The 23,150-nt window shown below is 40.9% G+C and overlaps 1 pseudogene; it reads right to left on the reverse strand.

The window, feature by feature from the left end:
- Positions 1-925: 925 nt before the first annotated feature.
- LOC114371476 lies at positions 926-5,017 on the reverse strand (annotated as a pseudogene).
- Between the last annotated feature and the right edge of the window lie 18,133 nt (positions 5,018-23,150).

A 23,150-nucleotide genomic window follows, 5' to 3' on the forward strand; every position in this document is an offset into this window, starting at 1 on the left:
GGTTCAGTTTTTTTGCTGAAGTAATTTTTGCACACCCTATGTAGCCATACCAATAACAAATATTACTACTCACCACATGATATTATAAAAGCTACTTGGTGTCAAACTACATTGTCCAATTACCGCTCTTTGATTCTTTTATCTTTTAGCTGTTATATATCTCTATACATATATTAGTTCGTTACAGAAATGCTCCAAATTAGCCTGCAAGGACTTTTTTCGAATCCAACTTTCTTATATCTTCTAGAACAAATTGTCATCAGGAATCTACAACAAACATGCAGATGAAATAGTGAAAGGAATTAATAAAAAATGCCAGAGAGCCATTGATTGCTAATTGGTTTTACCATAGACAAAATTAGAATTGGTGCTCACAAGAGAATCACTAATACCAAAACCAATTTGGAAGCACAAAATTTTCTGCCTTTTTTTTTTTACTTCAAATAAGAAAACATCATCAGTATATTTTCTAAGCAATATTGTTTGCACAATTCAAATTCTTCCAAGTAGGTTCTATTTAACTATTGATCGCCACTTAAAATCATTAAATTTGTTAGATTTTATCTAACACTCGCTTAAGTGGAATCAGATATTTATTGATAGTACATACATATGCTGCTTGTAAATATGGAGACCGATGCAAAGATACAGATAATAACTTACTAATTAATGGTCTCCCACCAACCTTTTTACTTCAGGGTTGTCTAAATTATTTTAAGTGAAAATGGAGTTAAATAACTCCATCGAACTTGATTGGTGCACTTTTTTATGCACCTTAAAATAATTGACGAGATATGTTAACTATACCAATCAAATTTGATGTAGTGGTTAAATCCCATTTTTATTTATGATAAGTTAGACAACCCCTCTCTTTTCCTTTTCTATGTAGTAGATTACAGAGGAAAATTTTCTAAAAGCTTGTAAATCAGCTGATTAAATCTCTAAGTTTTTTACAAAAGCTATCAACACAAGCAAACTCCAAATTGGGGCTTCCCAAGAAATCCCTCAATTTTGCATGATTAGCCCTAATTTCCCTCCCAACCTCACTCTCGTCATCCATCACAACTTCCACAGTTTTACAAACACTCTACCTTTTAAACAACCCATCTTCTTCACCCCTCTCCACCTCAACCCCGACCTTCAAGTTCCCACCCATCACCCTAGCATTCACAACATGATCCCCTCTTGGCTGTGGCAGCAACACCATCTGACACATGTTCATCAATGCCTCAGTCAGCGAGCCAGCGCCATAATGAGTAACAAAGCAACCAACTGAAGGGTGTGCCAGAATCAGCTGCTGCTGCACCCACCCGTTGTGCACAACTCCTCTTCCTTCAACCCTTTTCCCTAAACCCTAATGGAAGAGCATCTTCAAATGTGTCACATTCAAACCCATGAGGAGCCTTTAGAACCGCCAGAAAAGGAAGATTCGTTAGTTCAAGACCCAACAACTTCTCTTGGAATTAGTCATGATGTAACTTCCATTCGGTTCCAAATGCACAAAAAATTACTAAACCACCCTTGAACATTTCGAGCGATGCCAACCATTTTCCCTCCAAAATAGTGTTAGGTGGCTCTAGTATGATGGGTCCTGAGAGCAAAACAGGCTTTTAAAACTGTTCCGCAAGGTACTCAACGTAAGGCCCTTCGATTTCAAAGCAACCTTTGAACCCAATTGTGTCAGAAATGCTTGATTATTTGTACACACGGTCATAGAAGAGAATGCCACTACCAAACTCCATTTTCCTTGGAAAAACAAGGAACCTTGCTTCATGTGGATGGAGCTTGGTGGTTGATGATGAAGGGTACCCAAGAGGAGGTTGCATGAGGTCAAATTTATTCAAGTCACTACTAGTGTTAGTGGAGATCTAGAACCCTAAATCGATAGAGATAATATATTTTTTAAAAAATAAAATTAATAATAATTTTGAACATTATCATCATAATAAAGACACAAATATTAAAATCAAGAATAATTATGTATGGTAAGAAAATTGGAGTATTAAGTTCAACTATATAGAAATAGGAGAATAAAATATAAAAAAGAATTGAAGTATATTTGTGATAGGAAATATATTTGCTTACCCTAATGACATTATGGCACATTTGTATCCTTGAGGGGGATGCAATGTAAGCTATTGTAGCCAAGTTAATGATCAAGTAGATAAGAGATTTGATATCCAAGCAAAAAGTTAAGTTTAGGAGCCAAAATGAGACATCAAAGAAGACAATATGCGGGGTTAGCTCAGTTAGGAGAGCTTTGATGTCCTACGATCCATGGATGACACGATTATAGGAACCAAATAGGAGGAGACATCGACAGTGGTTTCTGTGCCCCTGGGAAGACCATCAACATGAGGGACATTGATGGGGATTAAGGTGATGAAGTGTGGGTAGAGGTTGAATTGGACTAACTTGGATTGTGTTCTTTTGGGTCCCCTCCTTGCTAGTTTGTTGGAGAGGTGGAATGTACTTACTAAAATTCGGAGCTGGCACACGTTAAGGTGGACATGGCTAAGGTGGGCTCTCGGACTTCACACGTCGGTTTTGAGAGGCAACTTTGTTAGGAGGATAGGAGGGGCGACCTACAAAATAAAGGACTCTAACCATTATTAGAAATTACACTTTCAACATCGGTTATTTACGGCATTCAACATCGGTTCTAAAACCGATGTTGAATGTATTATTGTTAACATCGGTTTTGAAAAACCGATGTTAACATAAATACGATAACATCGGTTTTCTAAATACCTGATGTTATACACAATGAACTATAGCAAAAAAAGTGTATGCATGATGAACGTTGACATCGGTTTTGTAGTAAAACCGATGTTAATATTATATATTGACATCGGTTTTCTAGAAAAACCAATGTTAATGTTGATGATGCATACACTTATTTGGTGTAGTTCTTTGTATATAACATCGGTTTCAGTAGATAACCGATGTTAATATACAAACGTTAACATCGATTATTTACAAAGAACCGATGTTAATATGTAAACACTGACATCGGTTTTCTAGTATAACCGATGTTAAGGTGCATGTTGACATCGGTTTTTGTAAATAACCGATGTTGTTTACTATATTAACACCAGTTTTTGTTAATAACCAATGTTGTTTTCAAGTTTTTTTTATATAAACTTTTTGTTTTTACAATAAATCCAAAATTGTGCCTGTAAAATGCAATTTCAGACCCAATTCACAGCAAATAAACATTTTATTCTACTTTCAAGCAGTTTTAATCATAATAAACATCGAATAATTGATTTATCATAAAGAACAATCAACAAATGAATTCAATGTTCAAATTACATAGGAAATGTAAAAAATGTTAAACCAAAGTAAACTAAGCTAAAGTTAATGTCCCTAAATCCTAGGTCTGATCTCTAACTCGGAGATAATACTGTGCCCACTGGATCCGCAACGCCTTTCATCTCTCTGGCTCCAATGGTCTAGGATCGTTAAAATATTGCATGATGAAATAAATCATAATAAGTTAATAATGTAATACAAATTATAAAAAAATCGAATTTGTTTGAAATAAACGTACCGCTTCCCAGTTATTCCTAAAAGATCCTAAAATGATGGTGGACATCCAGTGCATGACATAGTAGCCACACTTAGTACTTCCTTTTTGTCTATTACACTAAATACATAATGAAATTTGGATATTAATTAAACAACTAGTGTATAGACACATAAGAAATATATATAAGTGGAAGTTTTATGTAAATGATGTACCTTGACAACAATCCACCTAGCAGAAGCCTTTGATTTAGGCTGTGGAGCATCATCAAGACCTTTTAAAGCACTGTTCCAGATGAGTAACAATTAAAAACTGATGTTGTACGTTGAGGTATTTCAATGCAAATGTATTGAAAAGAACACTAACATGTTAATAATCCCTTTAAGGTAGTTGTCTGGCCTGTTATGCAATGAACAAAACTAGACAACTAGGTGTTCCTTGGGCAGGATGACCACCATCTGCCAGTGTCCGCTGCAGTGGAGACGAATATGGGTTAGTATATTAGTAAACATTAATTAAATTCAGTTATTTTGTGTGACTTACCCATTTAGGTAGGCTCCAAGATAGACATCGCATTTTGAACTCTGCATCCAAGTCTTTATGTAACTTTCAGACTCAAACTGCGATTGCCCAGACCTCTGAATGGACTGTGGCTTGAGGAATCCATAGATATCAGAATTCCCCGCTCGCATACTTGTTTCAGTCAGATGCCTATTTATGTTAAGTCAAAGTTAAATATTTATGAATTGAAAGCAATAACTTAGGTAATTAAAAGTAATATAAAATGACTTACAAAATCCACAACTGTAACACTGATATGCTGAGACATTGACCACTGTGTGCGATTTCGGAGAGGTCTTCGTGCTTTATGTAGAGCCTGAAATCTGGATTAAAGACCCCGAACACTGTGGCATCCCATGTAACCTGATAAGGCCTCAAGAAAAGCTCTGGGATGGTCAATGTCATCAGATAAAGCGGATCATCGACCTCCGGATTGGGCTTTGGAGGTGGTTTTGCCGGAGACACAGCTACCTGTTCATGAAACAAAGTTAAATGGCTTAATTTGAGGCACACTGAATGAATTAATTTAAAAAGAAGAAACATATAGTAAGAGTAAAGTACCTGTTGTGATAAAGACTTGACCAGATGTGTCGGCCAAGCAAGGAAGGTGTGAAATGCCTGCCCCACTAAGGAAACCTCATTAGTGGGTACAAGAACTGGAGCATTTGCATCTGTAACCTCCTCCACACCCACCTTTACTTGGCCAGGCAAGAATGGAGTGTTATGAACAACAGTGGATCCCTCATAAACTCTCCCTAGGGCAACCAGGTGGGCAGGATCTGCTTCGATGTACAAGCCGCACCTATCTGAGTCACCCGTCTCAGGATCGTTTCCTGAGGGATCAACACAACTCCTATTTGTACTCACTCGAGGACCAGAGGGACCAACCAGGGGCTCGGGAGGTAGTGCAAGTCCCTGAGATTGCATCTACGACTGAATCTGGGACTGCATCTGGCTGAAGGATGCCATGAGCTGCCGCGTCACTCTTTCTGTGATGGACTCCTCTAGTTGGTCCCTGATTTGCTGGGTCAGCTGCTGCAATTCTTCAGGAGGTAGGGAGGAAGAGCTACGGGATGTCCGTGGAGCCGATCCAAAGTATTGCTTGATGGTGACACCGGCTCCAGCAGCACGGACACGTTTAGGGTGCTCTGGACGTTCAATAGCAGCGGCGAGAACATCCTGACGTCCATGGGGGACGAAGGATCCCTATGTTGCCTGATCCTCAAAGGAATCATGCACATAAAACACATAGTTGTACATGGCATTCACAAAATATTGAAATATAATTCTAATGGTTAGTTGAAAATGACTTACGATCTTCGCAGCGATTTCCTTTGCGGCCTCAGTCGTCATCTCCCCTGTTTTCTTCGTGCGAGCCATCTTCCACTTCACGTGGCGTCTAACTGGGGATGGAGGGTCGATGACGCCATCAACGCTTCCTGACTGTGCAGCTTCCTCCAGCTTCTTCTTGGTCTTCTCAGCCAGGAGCTTCTGCTCCAAATAGTCATAACCCCCATGAGACAAAAGGTGGGGGGCAGTGTTCTCTTCTGGATGGCCTGTGCCTTTTTGCGCACATCCTGCAAAAATAAAACAATAATCTTTCAAATTGCTAGAATGAAGTATAACAAGTTAATGTTTTTTGAAAAACAACTTAAATGGCAAGGAACATGCCTCCCAAGAAGGGTCTCTACGAGTCTGGAAAAACTGGGTCCATTTTCCTTGCTAATGTTGTATTTCTCACAGACAGTGTCCTCCACGCCGTCCTGATCGGCTGCAAGGGCCCATTTCCTCGTGAGGTCTGATTTAAACTGCCTCCATCTCTCCCCCATGGTCTAAAGTAACTTCCTTTTCGTCCAACTGTCAGAAGCCTCTGGGATTTCAAATTTCGCCTAACAACATCAAATAAAGTTTATTTGTTCCAATAATGTATTTTTTGGCTATTAATTAAACAAAATAAAAATAATAAAAGAAAAATACCAGAATATCGTCCCAAATCAGGTCCTTCTGAGCAGTAGGGACCTCCTTCCAGTTCTCGTAGGTGACGTCCACCTTATCACGCGCCACAATCCCCAAATATGTTCTTAATTTCTTCTTATGGGTACCGTCGGCCTTGCCGGTAACAGGATCAACATGGACCACTGGTCTCTCAGCACCAGGTGGTCGAGTAGACAACGATCATAGATGTGAGGCTTTGCGTGTCCGCTTCACGGCAGACAGGGAAGCTGATGCGTCCGAAGGAGCAGGAGGAGGAGGAGGAGAAGATGGAGGAGGAGGGGAGGCAGGTGGAGAAGCCATGATCCTTTATACAATAACATACAACAATATAAAAAATGTAAATTTTGATTACAGACAATTATCAACATCAAGAGTTCTTTATGTAAGTAATCTGGAATAGTGGGGTTCGGGGGTGGTCATGCTTTATTATTGTAGGTGTGTGTGTGTCTCTTTCTCTCTCTGTGTCTGTGTGTGTCTCTGTGTGTATGTGTGTGTCGCAATGTGCCCTTTTGCGGACGAGCGAGGCGAGTCTCACAGGTGCGCTTTCCAAAGGAGGAAAAGATGCGCGGAGTCGCCACCAATGTTTATTTGTGGAAAACATCGGGAAAACTGAAGGAAACCGGTCAAAATGAAAATTCTAAGTTCGGGAGTTGTATTTACGTTTGAGGAAGGTATTAGCACCTCTCACGTTTGTCTCAAAGGACAACAACCTATTTTTTAGAATTGTGGAAATTGTATTACCTTAATTTTTATTTCTTTTTATTTTTTGAGGTCGACAAAAGCGGGGCTTTTGCTCCTACATACCCTCCTTTGGAGAGGAAATCAGAACTACGTAGTTCTTTCTTAAGGGTGAATCAAGTGATTCTTTTTACTTGAAAGGTGATCATTTTAAGGCGTTGGACCTTAAGAATGATCCATTTACTTGGTAAGGAAAAATTGAGGTAATAAACTTCCAAACCCCCTTTTTAGTGATTTTTTGTGGACGAGCTTGACTTGGTGAATTGATTTTAGCCTTAGTTTCGCTTTAGTTATTAGTCAATTCAATTAAGAATGAGAAATTCCAAAGAGAAAACGTCCGATTGATTTTCACTTCATTTTACTAAAAGATATTTTTTTATTATTATATTATTATTTTACCTCTTTTTTGATTTCCAACGTGGTTACGGCACGACCGAACGGTCGGAATTCATTTTAACCGAAATTAACGGATATTACAAATCAAATGATTAGGCGAGAAATGACTTAAATAAATGACTGAAGCACGTCAAAAGGGGGTATAGAAAGCGAATGAAAACGAGAATACAAATACATGAAACAAAATGTGGACCACCACGGGTACATAGAATGAATTGAAAAGCTCGGTTTGGGGTACTTACCAGTTGAAGACTGAAGAAAATGAAGAACGAACGATGAATGTCGAAGAACAGCTGAAAATCTTCGCATAATTATTCACGGAAACGTTACGAAAGCGCCTCGGCTTGGATTTTCTTCACGGAAACAATTTTCCTCAGCAATTTCGAGAGAATAAGAAGTGCCAAGAAGGTTGAACCCCTTCCCTCTTCACTCCTCCCCCTATTTATAGCAAAATAGGGGAGGAGCTTGCCACCCAGCTCGCCCAGGCGAGCAAGGTTGCTTCCTCCAGAAGCAACAGCCTTCTGGAGGAAGAATCTGGAAGGCCCAAGTGGGCCTGATTCCCCCCTTTTTACTAAATGCACCCCCCTTTACCTTTTTTGGTAATTCTTTTTTCCGTAACGATACGAAACTTTACGAATTTCGTAACGATAATTATTTTCCTTCCGCAAGGTTACGAATCCTTACGGATTATGTATTTACTCTTTTTTAGCTTTCGAAGAAGTTACAAAAACTCACGGATTGCGAAAAACACCTCCTTTCGATTTCCGTCACATTACGGAATTTTCACGGATCGCATAAGCCTGCTCCCTTTTGATTTTCGGCACGTCTCGGGACTTCACATATTGTGCAACAAAGGGTGCCAAGTATCTCAAAGAGGCCAATCAAAGGTTGTATATCATCAAATAATAATCCCCGGACGGCTCTTGTCTCTATTCCTTATCCTTTTTTTTTTCTGCACAACACAAAACAAAATACAAACAACAACAAGAACAACGAATATAATATACATATACAAATATACACATGTTTGGCAAAGAAACCGATCCAGCAAATAACAGAAAAACATATTTCCCAGTCCCCAGAGGCTCCGCGCTTGATAACGGAGGACACATGAACAGCGCTAGGCAATGAATTCATGGGTCTCCGAATAAGATTGGAGGATGGAAAATTGGCGAACAGCGCTAGGCAATCAATTCGCGGGGCTCCAGACTCGATGGCGGAGGACACATGAACAGCGCTAGGCAATGAATTCATAGGTCTCCAAATAAAAGTGGAGAATGGAGAATTGGCGAACATCGCTAGGCAATGAATTCGCGGGGCTCCAAACTCGATGGGGGAGGACACATGAACAGCGCTAGGCAACAAATTCATGGGGCTCTGAAAAAAGTGGAGAATGGAGAATTGGCGAACAGCGCTACGCAATAACTTCGCGGGGCTCCAGACTCGTTGGTGGAGGATGCATTAACAACGCTAGGAAATAAATTCATGGGGCTCCGAAAAAAGTGGAGAATGGAGAATTGGCGAACAGCGCTATGCAATAACTTCGCGGGGCTCCAGACTCGTTGGTGGAGGATGCATGAACAGCGCTAGGCAATAAATTCATGGGGCTCCGAAAAAAGTGGAGAATGGAGAATTGGCGAACAGCACTACGCAATAACTTCGCGGGGCTCCAGACTCGAAGGTGGAGGACACATGAACAGTGCTAGGCAATAAATTCATGCGGCTCCTAAAAAAGTGGAGAATGGAGAATTGGCAAACAGTGCTACGCAATAACTTCGCGGGGCTCCAGACTCGATGGTGGAGGACACATGAACAACGCTAGGCAATAAATTCATGGGGCTCCGAAAAAAGTGGAGAATGGAGAATTGGCGAACAACGCTACGCAATAACTTCGCGGTGCTCCAGACTTGATGGTGGAGGACACATGAACAACACTAGGCAATAAATTCATGGGGCTCCGAAAAAAAGTGGAGAATGGAGAATTGGCGAAAAGCGCTACGCAATAACTTCGCGAGGCTCCAGACTCGAAGGTGGAGGACACATGAACAACGCTAGGCAATAAATTCATGGGGATCCAAAAAAAGTGGAGAATGGAGAATTCGCAAATAGCGCTACGCAATAACTTCGCGGGGCTCCAGACTCGAAGGTGGAGGGCACATGAACAGTGCTAGGCAATAAATTCATGGGGCTCCGAAAAAAGTGGAGAATGGAGAATTGGCGAACAGCGCTACGCAATAACTTCGCGGGGCTCCAGACTCGAAGGTGGAGGACACATGAACAGCGCTAGGCAATAAATTCATGGGGCTCTGAATAAAGTGGAGAATGGAGAATTGGCGAACAGCGCTACACAATAACTTCGCGGGGCTCCAGACTCGATGGTGGAGGACACATGAATAGCGCTAGGCAGTAAATTCATGGGGCTCCGAAAAAAGATTGTTGGCAGGACCAAACGGTCCATCGGTTTTTTCCACCCAAAAGGCAAACATGCTTTTTGCAAAGAAAAATAAATCATTCGCGAGAGCACCATATCTTAGAGAAACAATATACTTGTGCCAAGGGTAATCTTCCTTGTAACCGAGAATGAAGGGCAGGATGTCAACATTTAGCTTTTAAATGAACATGCAGGGGAAACATCGGGCTAAGTTGAAAATAAATCACTCATAGTGTATAAAACTCACACAGGCAAGTGGTTCACCCTATTCCCAAACCATAACTGCACCATGACTTTTTTGCACACGATTTCCTATCGAATCAGAGATCACACGTACGATCACGGATCAATAGGATTTTCTCAAGGGTAGTGTTTTTGGAGAGGAAACTAGGTGTTCCGGTCTTTTCCTCTTTGAAGAATTTCTGTTCTCTTTCTTTCATTGATCGGGAATTACTCTGTTTTCCTCCAATCTTTTCCTTTTTCACTTCCTTTCGATCTTCGATCGGGAATCCTTCTTTTTCTTTCTTTTTCATTGTTCTTTTCTTTGTTTTCATCTTTTCTTTTTTCTTTCTTTCCACTTCTTCCTTTTCTTTCTTTTCACTTCTCTTTCTCCATTCCTTTCTTTGGGAAATCGGGTTTTAGCATTCTATTCGCTCTCCCTCGAGGAGATGAGATTTCGCTGTCCTTTGCTTTGGGGGAAAGGATGAGGATTCTTTTGATAGGCCAAGGTTCAAAAAATTCTAAGGTTGTGTCTCAATGGGGGCTTTTATCGTGGGAGCCCGATCCTGATATCTGGGGTAAAACAAATTTGGGTGTCAAGGTGTCGGTCTCGGGCCGAACTTCCATATTATTCCACAAGGCACGCGTGACAATGATGATTTGAAAACAACGTGCAAAATTAGTCATGGCTACAACCAGGTAGGCACTCAAGCATCCCGTTTATGGCATTGTGATACTACGGTTGGGAATTTACACAAACAGACCCAACATTTCCAAATTATGTTCTTTCATCAGTTCAATGAATTCATCCATTCTTATCTCGGTTATTCAGGAAAATAAACTCTTAGCGTCAGTCCCTTGTTTCCAGAAGATACGTTTGCTCTTTACGAATGATTTATACTTCTTAACTATACATGTCGACTTTCGCGGTCTTTCTTTCTTTTTCCTTTTTGTTTCATTTTTATATATTCACAAAATTATACACCTATGGTCCTCTATGAAGAAATTTTCTTTGTATATCTACACTCTTGTACATAACAAACTCTTTCTGTATATGCATTGGAACTCTCTCTCTTCACGTCACACGGTCAAACCCTATTTACATTCAAAGATCTTTTTCGTTTTTCTCCAACGCACACTTATGGCTCATACAAATGTTTCTTTATATATACTCGTTCACACACACAAGAATCCCTCTACACGTATTTTTTATAAAAACCCTTCTATGCACATTTTCCTTTTACATATATAAAAAACTCTTTTCTTTTCTTTGTATACATAGACACGACATTCGTTCACAACGCTTTATTTTTGGCGTTATCATGATTTTTGTTCATTTTATTTTTAGGACGACATTCCTAAAATGAAAAACTCTACAAGATTCCAGAACAAACATTATCAACAAATAACGAAGTAAGCCCTAACGTAATAGTCCAAACAAAATATATGCACAAAACAAATGACAACCGTAACAACAACAAAAACAAACGTTAGTGCCTTAGTCATAGAAACAAGATAAATGATGGAACAGACGAATTTGGGGATCCCACAGTCATGTGGCTTCGCATGCCACCGGACTCTTGGGTCACGGTAACAAAAAGGTGGGGTGGTCGACAAAAGCAGGGCTTTTGCTCCTACGTATCCTCAATTTGTGATGAGGAACTCAGACCTACGTAGTTCTTGATAACTGTGAGACTAAAAATAGTCTCGGTGTTTTCTTCACCAAAATGCGAACATGCTTTAGTAAAGAGACAAAACTTCCAACTGATCAGAGCAACATATGCTTTTTTGGATGAAAAACAATGTGTCTATCGGGGAAGGAGAGTATGCTGATGAAATTTTCTCATAACCGTAAATGATATTTTGGATGTTAGCATTTCGTTTCTAAACGAACATTTAGAGGAAACACTGGGTCCAACAAAGATAGGAGAAAATCACTCAAAGTGTATCAATCTCACACAGGTAAGTGTTTTATCCTAATTCCGAACCATAGATATGTCATGACTTGATTTTGCAAATCATTTCCTATCAAATCAAAGATTACATGCATGACCATGGATCAATAGGACTTATTTGGGAATGGTTTTTAGGTGGGGAATTTGGCTTTGAGTGTTTTTTCCTTTTCCTTTTCTGTTTTTGTTTAGTGCATGGCGAGAAAGTCGCTAGCACACAGGATTTTGTCGGCAATCAAAGGGAGAGGACCACTTTAGGTCGTGGTTTCCTTTTTCTTGTTTACTTGGTGACAATTCTGTACTGTTCAGATATTGTCTGGTCCAAAGACCTTTCTGGATGTTTCTTCTGTTTTCTTTCAATCCTTGATCGGGAATTTTCTTTCCTTTTTTTTTTTGCTTTCTCCTACTCTTTGATTGGGAATTTTTCTTTTTTTTTTTTTTGTTGTTTTCCGAGGGCAAGGATTGACATTCTCACCCTGGGTCAAGGTTTATGATAAGTTGGGATTTTGGCTCAAGGCTTGTAGAACAGATGGTCATGATATATGTTAGGGTTTGGCCAGCGGTTCGGGGATAAAGGGGATGTCCTACATTATTTCAATGATACACATGCAACAATGATGATTAGGAAATTTTATGCAAAACTGGTCATTCATGCACGCATGTGGACACTCAAGCATCAAGTTTTTATGGTCATGTGACACTAGGGCTCAGGATTCATTTTCCCTATTTTAAGTCAACCCAGTGTTTCCAACATATGTTCTTTTATCAAATCATGCATTCATCCGAGTCCATTTTGGGCGTTCGGAAAATTTTCACAGCATTCACTCTTTAGGTGTATACACATTTTTTTTCAGAAACTGGTTAAGATCAGTAAAATCTTTCAAAGAAAAGTTGGAAATTATCTTTTTCACAAGCATGTTGCTTTTTAGCTAGACAACTTTTTTTTTTATTTTTTTCTTATTTTCTATTTTTTTTCTTCCTTCTTATTCTTTTCTTGCTCACTCTCTTTTTGCTCTCTTTTTTTTCCATGAGATATTTTGCTATATACATGCTTGTCCAAGGTATCTTGCTACCTAAACATACATATATATGTTTTGTGAGATATTTTTGCTACATACAGGCATATCCAAGGTATCTTTCTACCTAAACATACATACATATATATATATATATATATATATATATATATATATATATATATATATATATATATATATATATATATATATATATTTTGTGAGGTATGACTACCTTCCGAGCTTGTGCTTGTTCTATTTAAATTCTTAGGATCATGAGCAACTAGGTGTGTCCTGCTATGACTTGAGAAACAAAGGTGATCAAATAACAAGCAGAGATTTAAAAGGTACTAGGTTGCCTCCTAGTAGCGCTTCTTTAACGTCTTGAGCTGGACGCGTGATGGCTTGTCAATCATGTGACATCCTGGAAATTTCTACCCGGAATTTTTGGAAACAATGTATTTTGAATGATTATATATATATATATATATATATATATATATATATATATATATAAGTATTATTCAGTGTATATGCCTATATGTTCTTGGTAGAAGTAGGAATAGTGGGGGCAAGATACGCGGGTTAGGCTAATTAAGGGAGAGAAATCCATAACTGGGAGGTTATGGGTTAGTTCTTAATTAATTAGTCTAAAAACCATCGTTTTGCGTGCGACTTAAAATTTAATGAAACCAACCTCTGAACCACGCTCGGGGTCTTATTCTGAGCGTTTTGATATATATTTTGCTTACCTTCGAAAACTGGCCCCGACGGACGCAGAGAAACGCGAGGAACTGGAACCAGAGAAACGACATGCAAACCGAGACAGGATTTTAGTGTTTCAAAGGTCAGATTTTTCTCACTTTCTGTGGCTGTGTATGGGTCACAATCAAAAGAGAAAGTGGGCCCTTTTTGCTCCACTCAAATGGAGGCATGTGGCATAGCTTAAATAAAATAATAGGAAAAGAGAAAACCCTTTTTCTTTAAAACCAAAAAGCTGTATTCTCTCTCCTCACTCAGCCCAAATTTCAGACAGCTCTTTTCTCCCTCTCCCTCACGTTGCTTTTCTTTTCTCCCTCATTCTCCATTGAAGCTCCAAACAAAGCTTCAACCTTTGGTGCCCATTTCTGCTCCAAATCACGAAAGGAGGGCATTTTCGGAGTCGTGAAGTGCGTGTCTATGAGTGGGACTTCGAAATTTCAGGTTTGGGTGGACTTCTTTCTCCTTTGATTTTCGTGGGTATGGGGTTTTGGGAGATATGATGGGTAGTCTTGCTAGGTTTCTCATTTATGATGATTATTTGTGAAGGAATTTGTGGAAAGCATGTTGAACTTGCCATGTTTGGATGAGTTAGGCTTACCCATTCAGTTTTAGGGTTTTTATGATGATGCTTGTGATGTTTATGTGCTGAAATTGCTTATGGAAAACTGTTAGAGATGAAGGGTAGAGTTAACCTAGGGTTAGAAAGAGAGAATGTGGTGTTGTGAGTGGAAAAAGAGTGAGGCTTTGAGAGTTAGAAGGTTAAATCTGGATTCTGTAGTAAATGAAGGTTAAAATGAGTTAATCCTAGTTTGAAATGTCATTTAGGATTTATGAGAAAGGTTAGGCTGAGCTAGAGAGAAAAACAAATGACCAAAGTGAATAAAGAACCATTTCTAGGGTAAATTTGGGTGTTGAGGAGTCAAATTTTGAATCGGTGAAATTTTAGGTGTAAATCCAGTTTGGACAAGTTTAAATTGATGTTATGGACTTGTGTGAGGTGAGAGTTTGCTTCAAATTTACCTCATTCTCAATTTCACTTCTCAAACCTAGGAAATCCATTAAATTGAGGGGTTTTGGACACCTAGATTTTGTGTTGCTGTGGTTTGAAGCTTGACTTTGGTTTAGACATGATTGATACATGGTTTGGGACTTATAGGATTTGATTTGGGCAAGATTGGATGAGGGGAAGTGTGGTTTTCGAAATCTGCACTTTGTGCAGAATTTTGCTGTGAAATTGTGCAGCAGAATTTTGCACAAGTGCAGAAAAATGCTATGCATTTGCTGGTTGGGGAAAGAGCAGTGCAGAATGAGTTCTGGATGTTTGCTAGTAGATCCCAACGGTCAAAATGTAGGCTTATGTACTAGAGACTTCCAGTAAAATTTTGGAGTCAACCCAACGGTTAACGAATTGGATCGAAGGAATTGTTACTGGGGTCTTTAAGTGAGAAAAGCTGTGATTTCGGTTGGTGTTTTGGCAGAGTTTTCTGCCTTTGCTCTATTTTCTTGGCTGTGATAGTTTGTGCTGTTTGAATGTTGTTTTACTTGGATGTTGGGGAAGCTTGAGAGGATTGATGGGGACCCGGTGTTGAGAGAAACGGGGATATGGGCTACGTGGGAGTACGTGAGCTCAGTTGGAGGTGGGCAACAAGGGATGGTGGGTTTTATGCGCGATTTGTGGATGTGGAAAACTTTTTGTGCACCATCGCCCGACCGCCACCTAGTACCACATGTGATGGGTACCCCATAATCCTACAAGCTTGAGATGAGGAAGTGTAGAAGGGTGAAACTTCCTGCTTTTATTCGTTAACCACAGAGTGGTACCTGGAGATATGTCGCGGGGGTCAGGAGACCTTGGGGACGTCAGGTGGGGTGCTATTGCCCAAAACCAAGCTTGACCAATCCCGACCCAACCCGGGCATAGTCGGTCAGTGAGAACCTGTGATGTACCTAAACAGGTGAGCTCCTGGCAGTCAACAGATAAAAGGAACAAAGACCACAAAGCAAAGAGGCTTGTGGTGGCTGGCCAGCTGTGAATTTTGTGTGATATATGGGTTGTGGCCTCTGGTAATCGATTACCAAGGGTGGGTAATCGATTACAAGGCTTAAAAATGAAGACATGAGGCTATGATGGTCTCTGGTAATCGATTACCAAGGGGTGTAATCGATTACCAGGCTTGAAAACGAGGTCAGGAAGCTATGAGGGCTTCAGGTAATCGATTACCAAGGGGGTGTAATCGATTACCAGGCTTAGAAATGAAGGTAGCAAGTTGTGGAGGCCTCTGGTAATCGATTACCAGTCTGTGTAATCGATTACACAGAGGAATGGGTCACTGGTAATCGATTACCAGGTATGTGTAATCGATTACACAGTGCCTTTTTCAGGTTTTCCTGTCCTGAAACTGTGTGATTCGAGTTTGGCCTCTGGTAATCGATTACCAAGGCTGTGTAATCGATTACCAGAGATGAAAAGCCTTAAGATACCCCTTTTACTTGCATGTAGTGGCTATGAGACGAATTGTGTTGCGGCATAGTTAGATTCTTGTGAAAGAGTCTACCCCTTTCTTTTCTTCCTTGTAGATCGTGATGGCGGCGCAGCTAATCCATGATCGAGTAGAGATCGAGTGCCTAGAGGGAGTCTGGGAGACCCTCGAAGGCAACACGAGGTGCCGATTTCGGGGCACTATTCAATTTACGGCGACTTCTTTGGTGCATCCAGATGAACCCGTGCGCATGCTTCAGCGCACTGTGGAGTGGATACTACCCACACCTACACCATACCGTCTAGTGGAGCCAGTCCAAGTGATCGAGGTGACGTCATCCGAGGAAGACCCTGAGGAGGATCCCGAGGAGCTACCTCCTGAGCCTGCTGTGGATGCTCTTGACTTTCTAGAGGGCGATGAGGACCCACTTCCTGAGGTGGATTCTCCCGAGGAAGTCATGTCGGCATCTGAGGCGGACTCTACGGAGGATAGTGGCCCGAGAGAGATGGCGACCAGTGGAGGCTCTTCATCATAGTGGACAGTTCCATGGACTAGTTTTATATACTTTTTGGGGGTGGGTGTATCTAGGACTGACTGTTAGGTTTACTCTTTTGTTTTTGTATGGGTAGACCTGTTGTATAGGAATTTGGTGATTGTATACATGTGGCTGAAGCCATCACTGTGGATACCTTTACTCTGGATGACACTATGTATTTTGTAAAACTCCCATATTTTGGACAGCTTTAAATGATGAATGCATTTATGATCAATCTTGTTATTTGAAAAGAAAGCATTAGCGACTTTATTTGTAAAAGAGTTTATCGACCGTATTTTATTCTTTTATTTTCTTGTGACGACCTAAAGTAATGGCTGGTATACTCTTCCTTTTGAAACAGCAAAATAGTTTAGAGATCACGAGTGGTAAGAAAGAAATGACTCCGAATAGAGTTGTGAACTGGCCATTCAAGACTCTATAGTGAGGATTTTCCTTCTAAACCTAGTTATGGTGAAAAGAGAAAGGAATGAAAAAGAAAAGGAAGAAAAAAAAATTTACCTTGGTTTTTGTTAATTAAATCATTACTATTAAACCAGTCATTATTTTGGGGACACTACAGGTCACGGACCTAGTACTTTGCTTACCTTTGGCTTTGGACTTGGTCGCCTATTGGTCGGCCATGGGTCGTAAGCAACGCTCTAACCTTTTTGTGGATGAGCTGAGGTGAACTCTAGAGGTGATGGCGGTGCGTCTGTTGCCCGCTGCCGGCCATCCCCAGGCTGCTGTGGTGTTTCGCCCTGTGCCTGCCTGGGGACACAGTACTTCTTGATGAAAGCTCGATTAGTAGGGGGCCTGATGCCCTTGCCGGAGGTGACAAGCACTCTGTAGAACTGACAGAGACCCGTAATTAGAGCTTGACAACTCCAAGACCCTGTTGGACTTCTTCGGGTCCACTGGGTGTCTTGCAGGCGTGATCCCTGCAAACAATAGATGAAATCAAAAATCAGTTGAGCGAGGTGCATACTTACCTATGTCATGATGACGTGACCTTGCTGGGGGGAACGGGCACCCTGTAGGACTACAGAGGCCCGTAACCAGAGCTGGAAACCCCAGGGCCCTGTTGGACTTCTTCGGGTCCACTGGGTGTCTTTGTGGGTGCCATTCCTGCAAACAATAGATGGTATCAGAAATCAGTTGAACCATATGTATACTTACCTATGTCACGATGGCATGACCTTGCTGGGGGAACGAGTACCCGGTAGGACTGACAGAGGCCCGTAACCAGAGCTGGAAACCCAGGGCCCTGTTGGACTTCTCCGGGTCCACTTGGTGTCTTGTGGGCACAATCCCTGCAAATAATAGATGACATCAGAAATCAATTGAGTCACGTGCATACTTACCTATGTCACGATGGCATGACCTCGCTGGGGGGACGGGCACCCTGTAGGACTGACAGAGGCCCGTAACCAGAGCTGGAAACCCTAGGGCCCTGTTGGACTTCTTCGGGTCCACTGGGCGTCTTGTGGGCGTGATCCCTGCAAACAATAGATGACATCAGAAATCAGTTGAGCCATGTGCATACTTACCTATGTCATGACGGCACAGACCAACTGATACATCTACAGGGGGAGATTGGCATTGTGGTTGCTGGGCAGAATGTTGCTAAATAGCAATGTCATCCATATCCACGTAAGAGTGGTCATGTTGGTGCGCATGATCCGCACTCGTCTTTTTGCAGCGGCACGAGTGAAATCTTGCCCCGGTATGCATAGTAGATGCGTGATAGCCTCCCTCTTTGGATGTGCTCGCACAGTGGGTCGCCCTCCAATATCAGGGGGTGGCCCAGGAACTGATAAAAGGAAACTACTGGCCCCTTAACCGGGAGTGCAAGTCTCGGTTAAGCATCTACAGGCAAAGGACCTTATATTCTTCTAAGGTGTGGATATGGAGCACACTGAAAATGAGGACGCGTAGCCCTCTAAAGGTGTGGGCGTGCAGCCCTCTATAGGCGAGGATGTGCAATCCTTAGTTGACGAGGACATACAGTCCTCTAAAGGTGTTAGGTACTAGTACCCAAGGGTCCACCTTTATGAGAAAACAAGAGGTCGGCCCATCGAGAGGGTCGGTCATCCAACAAGATTGGACACGAGATGTAGGAAATCTATGCAGTTAACATGATTTTTAGGGATGCAGACGCATGCAACCTTTGTTGTGAAATTTAGTAATGCTGACCTCATATGAAACAATGCAATGCAATGGAAAGTTGTACAATGTTCATGACATTCTTTCCCTATTTTGTGATTTTGATTTTGATTTAATCTTTTTGAAAAACACAGATTGACTGTCCTTTTGAAAAAGGTGATAATTCATACAACCCTACCCTATCTTTTGCAAATCTCTCCGGGAACTCCCTCAGAGTGTATGTTCTGTTTGATTTAGTCACTTGACCATTTTGGAGTGACGGGAATGGAGCCGTTTGACGTTTAATCAATCTATTGAAATTCCAGGGCTTGTCTCCTTTTTTTTTCTTGTTTAAAAACATCGACGGGTGAGAACTTTTGATCTACCCCTATGTTCACTTGAGGCTCATGCATGATGCCATTCATTACCCCAGTGTAAGGCTTTGAAGTACCAATTGTTATCTTTCGTCATGACCTTGTAGCTGGGAACCTATTGGGTGAAAACTTCTAATCTGCCCCTAGGTTTGCTTGAGGTTTTTGCACGGTGCCTTTCATTGCCCTAGTGTAAGGCTTTGAGGTACAATTGTTGTCTTGTTTTCACAACCTCGTAGTGAGAAAGAATGAAAGAAGCAGTTGATTCTTGCAAAAAGAATTTTCCAAGGACGAGAAATAGTTGAAGGATTTTTCAGTTGATGAATTAAGTTAAATGACTCCTATGTAGAAGCAAGATGTTTTTATGTCTTGATGATGCTAAAGGATCAAGTGCTTCTAAGTTTTATTCAAGACAAGAATCCAAGAAAGTCAAGATATATGATCAAGTTGATCTCTAGAATCTTTAGGAAGAAGTTTCCAAATTGAAAACAAAAAAAAGGTTTGACCAAAGAATTCTATCATTTCAAATTGAGATTTGCTCTCTGGTAATCGATTACCAGCATTTGAAAATGTTTTAATTCAAATTTTTAAAACCTGTAATCGATTACACAAGTCTTGTAATTGATTACCAGAGGGGATTTTCAGAATATAATTCCCAAGAGTCACATCTATTCAAATGGTTTATGAATGGCCATCAAAGGTCTATTTATATGTGACTTGGAAACACGAATTTAAAAAGAGTTGCCAAAAAGTTTTATCCTCTCAAAAGATTAAGAGTTTTTTTGAACTGAAATGTTTTATCCACTCAAAAAGATTCCTTGGTCAACCACTTGCATATTCAATAAGGAATTTTGATTGATCTTCATTGTATAAGCTATCTCTTTTAAGAGAGATCTCTTCTTCTCTTCTTTTTATTTCTGAAAAGGGATTAAGAGACTGTGGGTCTCTTGTTGTAGAGGATTCTTGAACACAAGGGAAGAGTTGTCCTTGTGTGATTCAGACTTTGTAAAAGGAGTTTTACAAAGAGAGTGGAAAATCTCAAGCGGGTTGTTTGAGGACTGGACGTAGGCACAGGAAGTGGCCGAACCAATATAAATCAAGTTTGCATTCCTCTCTTCCCTTAAACTTCTTTTATTTATTGCTATTTATCTTTTGCTTTAAAGAAGTTTATTTTGAATTGTCTTTTGAGTAATTCATGTTTAAGGGTGCATTGTTAATCCGAAGAGAGAGAGTGAAAGTTTAATTGGGGAATAGTCTTTGTATCTTAATTCAACCCCCTATTTTTCTTAAGGTAATTGAGGTCATTTGTCCAACATCCTATTCTTGATAACTCACTTCTCTCTAAAAAGACAAACTTTCCGGAATGAGGTCATATGAATGTCTTGAAAACACAGTCAATCAAATGTTTTTTCTTCTTTTTCTTTTTGAACCCTTTTTTTTGTTTTGAAACTTATTTTTTTTTAACTTTACTCATTGTTTTACGGCACCCCCACCAACGTGCAAGACGAGTAATCTCTGATTGAACAGTCTTGGAAGTCCAAACTCAGGAGCACGGGTCGCTTGAGCAAACAGACCAATGACTTGCACCCATATTCCGGTGAAAGTTAAATAAGCAAAGATGCGTTTGTGAGAGGATGAGGGACAAAGATATCAACTTTATCCATTTCATTTAACATTGTAACTGTGGTCTACAATAATGGTACAAACTTGAAAATCCTAATGAGTTATTTAGAGACATCTAACAACAGCTTTCAAAATTGCCCCATGTGTGGCATCTCTTCTCAATGTCAGGATTTACACATGATTCTCCTCAAATTTCAGTCAGCATCAATTAGACCTTGCACCTTACGCTTCAGAGTCCTACAATGCTCAATGGAACGCCCCGGGGCTTCTCCGTGACAAGCACACGTTGTGTTCGAGTCGTATTCTCAGAGAAATGGAGGTTGATGAATCTTGGCTAGGGTTATGACTACCATTTAATTATCAAGTTGATATGGGAGCAAGTCAGCATAGGACACTAGAATTGGGGTGAATTCTACAGGCTTTCTCGCTGCAAAATTCATTTCTTGGTTGGTACTCTTGGTTTGTGCTAAAGGTGGTGTTCTTTGTGGCTGATTTAGGGATTGCCTTTGTGGATAACTGGGCGGTGGGTAAGGAGAAGGTTTTTTATTGGATGAGTAATGACATTGTTGGGTTGGTGGGAAACTTGGCTGTATAGGAATGGCAGTCACAGCATGGGCTTCTCCTTCATCCTCACCCTCTTCATTTGCCCCAGTTTTCTCATTCGTCCAAGCAGGATGACTAAATTTGCCTCTTTTCAGACCCACATCGATCCTTTCGTCGGTGAAGACCATATCATCAAAGCTTGAAGGTGTGTAGCCCACCATCTTTTCATAGTAGAATACTGGTAATGTGTCTACTATCATTGTCATCATTTTTTTTCTCCGTCATTGAGGTGCCACTTGAGCTGCCAGGTCTCTCCACCTTTGGGCGTATTCTTTTGAAAGATTTGTGCCCCCTTTTTGCACATGTTCTATAGTTGCATCCTATTCGAAGACATTATACTGACACTGCCTAACGAAGGCAACCACTAGGTCCTTCCAAGAATGGACTCGGGAAGGTTCCAAGTTAGTGTACCAGGTAACAGCTACCCCAGTAAGACTTTCTTGGAAGGAATGTATCAGCAATTCCTCATCTTTTGTGTATGCCCCCATCTTCCGATAATACATCTTTAGATGGTTCTTGGGTTAAGTAGTCCCCTTGTACCTGTCAAAGTCCAGCACCTTGAACTTATGAGGGGTGATGATATTGGGTTCTAGGAACAACTTTTTTAGGTTAGCAAAGGCATAATCTTCACCTCCTTCAATGGCCCTGAGCCTTTCCTCTAGATGATCCAACTTTCCCATAGCATGAGGGTTTTTACTTGTGTGGAATGCAAGAGGTGTAGCTGGGGGTGATACTGAGGGCCTTCCGAAGTGTTTTCAAGGGGTATACCACCAACTGCTTGCCCTTCAGTGGCATATCCGAGCCAAGGCTCGAAGTCGGCTAGATTGTGATGAGGAATTTCATGTGTCTCCCCCACGGTTTAAGAGACATGTGCATGATCAGTTTGGGGTTGCTGGCTCTCAATGGGTATAGGAGTGGAGTTATTGACATTCTTATTGGGAGTGTAAGCCACATTGGGTGGCGTATAGTTGAGAGGCAAGCCATATGGCAGGAAGGCGTGCTTGTTTTGAATTTGCACATCATGGGGGCCGCCCGTACTTCCCAAATCTTTGCCTACCATATCTGAGGTTGGATGATTCATTTGGTTGATGCCGAATGGGGACGTCGGGTTCACCTTAGCAACAACGCTGGTAGCGGCAATTGCAACAGCATTGGCTTCCATTATCTTCTTCACGCTCATCATGGCTTCCATCATTGTGGCCATTTTCTCTTTCATGGCCTCCATGTCGGCCTTCACCTTCTCTTGCACCTCCTCTGCTTTACCCATTACTCTAGCTCTAGCACAGGTTCGGTAAGGGCATCGTAAGGCGGGTTTTTTTCTTTTTTATAACAATGATTAAGTTCTTTTTTTTTCAAGGAAAGAATGTAATGAGCAATGCAACCAATGAAAAGTATGGATGTATGCGAATGATGCATAGTTGAAGTATTGCGAATTTTTACACAGGACATGGGGTTGAATCAATTTAGATTTTCAACATGGTCCATGACATCTTTGTCAAGGTGAAGCTCGAAGTAATAAGGATATCAACAATCCTAAATGTGTTTGGCAGTAGATGAAGAAATGATGTAACACGATCCATCTTTTGCCCCAATTTTTGCAAGATGGTTACTTCCATGCTTCAACTTGACTCGATGAACCTTTTCGTAAAAGAACGAGCTTGGTTCAACCCCATAACCCAGGGAATGGCAATTTTGATCGCCAATACTTCAACAACATTTCATAGGGGTGAAATACTCGAGAACGAAAAAGATGCGCGGAGTCCCCAGTGGAGTCGCCAACTGGGGACTCCGCGCATA

The sequence above is a fragment of the Glycine soja genome, chromosome 10, assembly GCF_004193775.1.
Source record: "Glycine soja cultivar W05 chromosome 10, ASM419377v2, whole genome shotgun sequence".
Lineage (NCBI taxonomy): Eukaryota > Viridiplantae > Streptophyta > Magnoliopsida > Fabales > Fabaceae > Glycine > Glycine soja.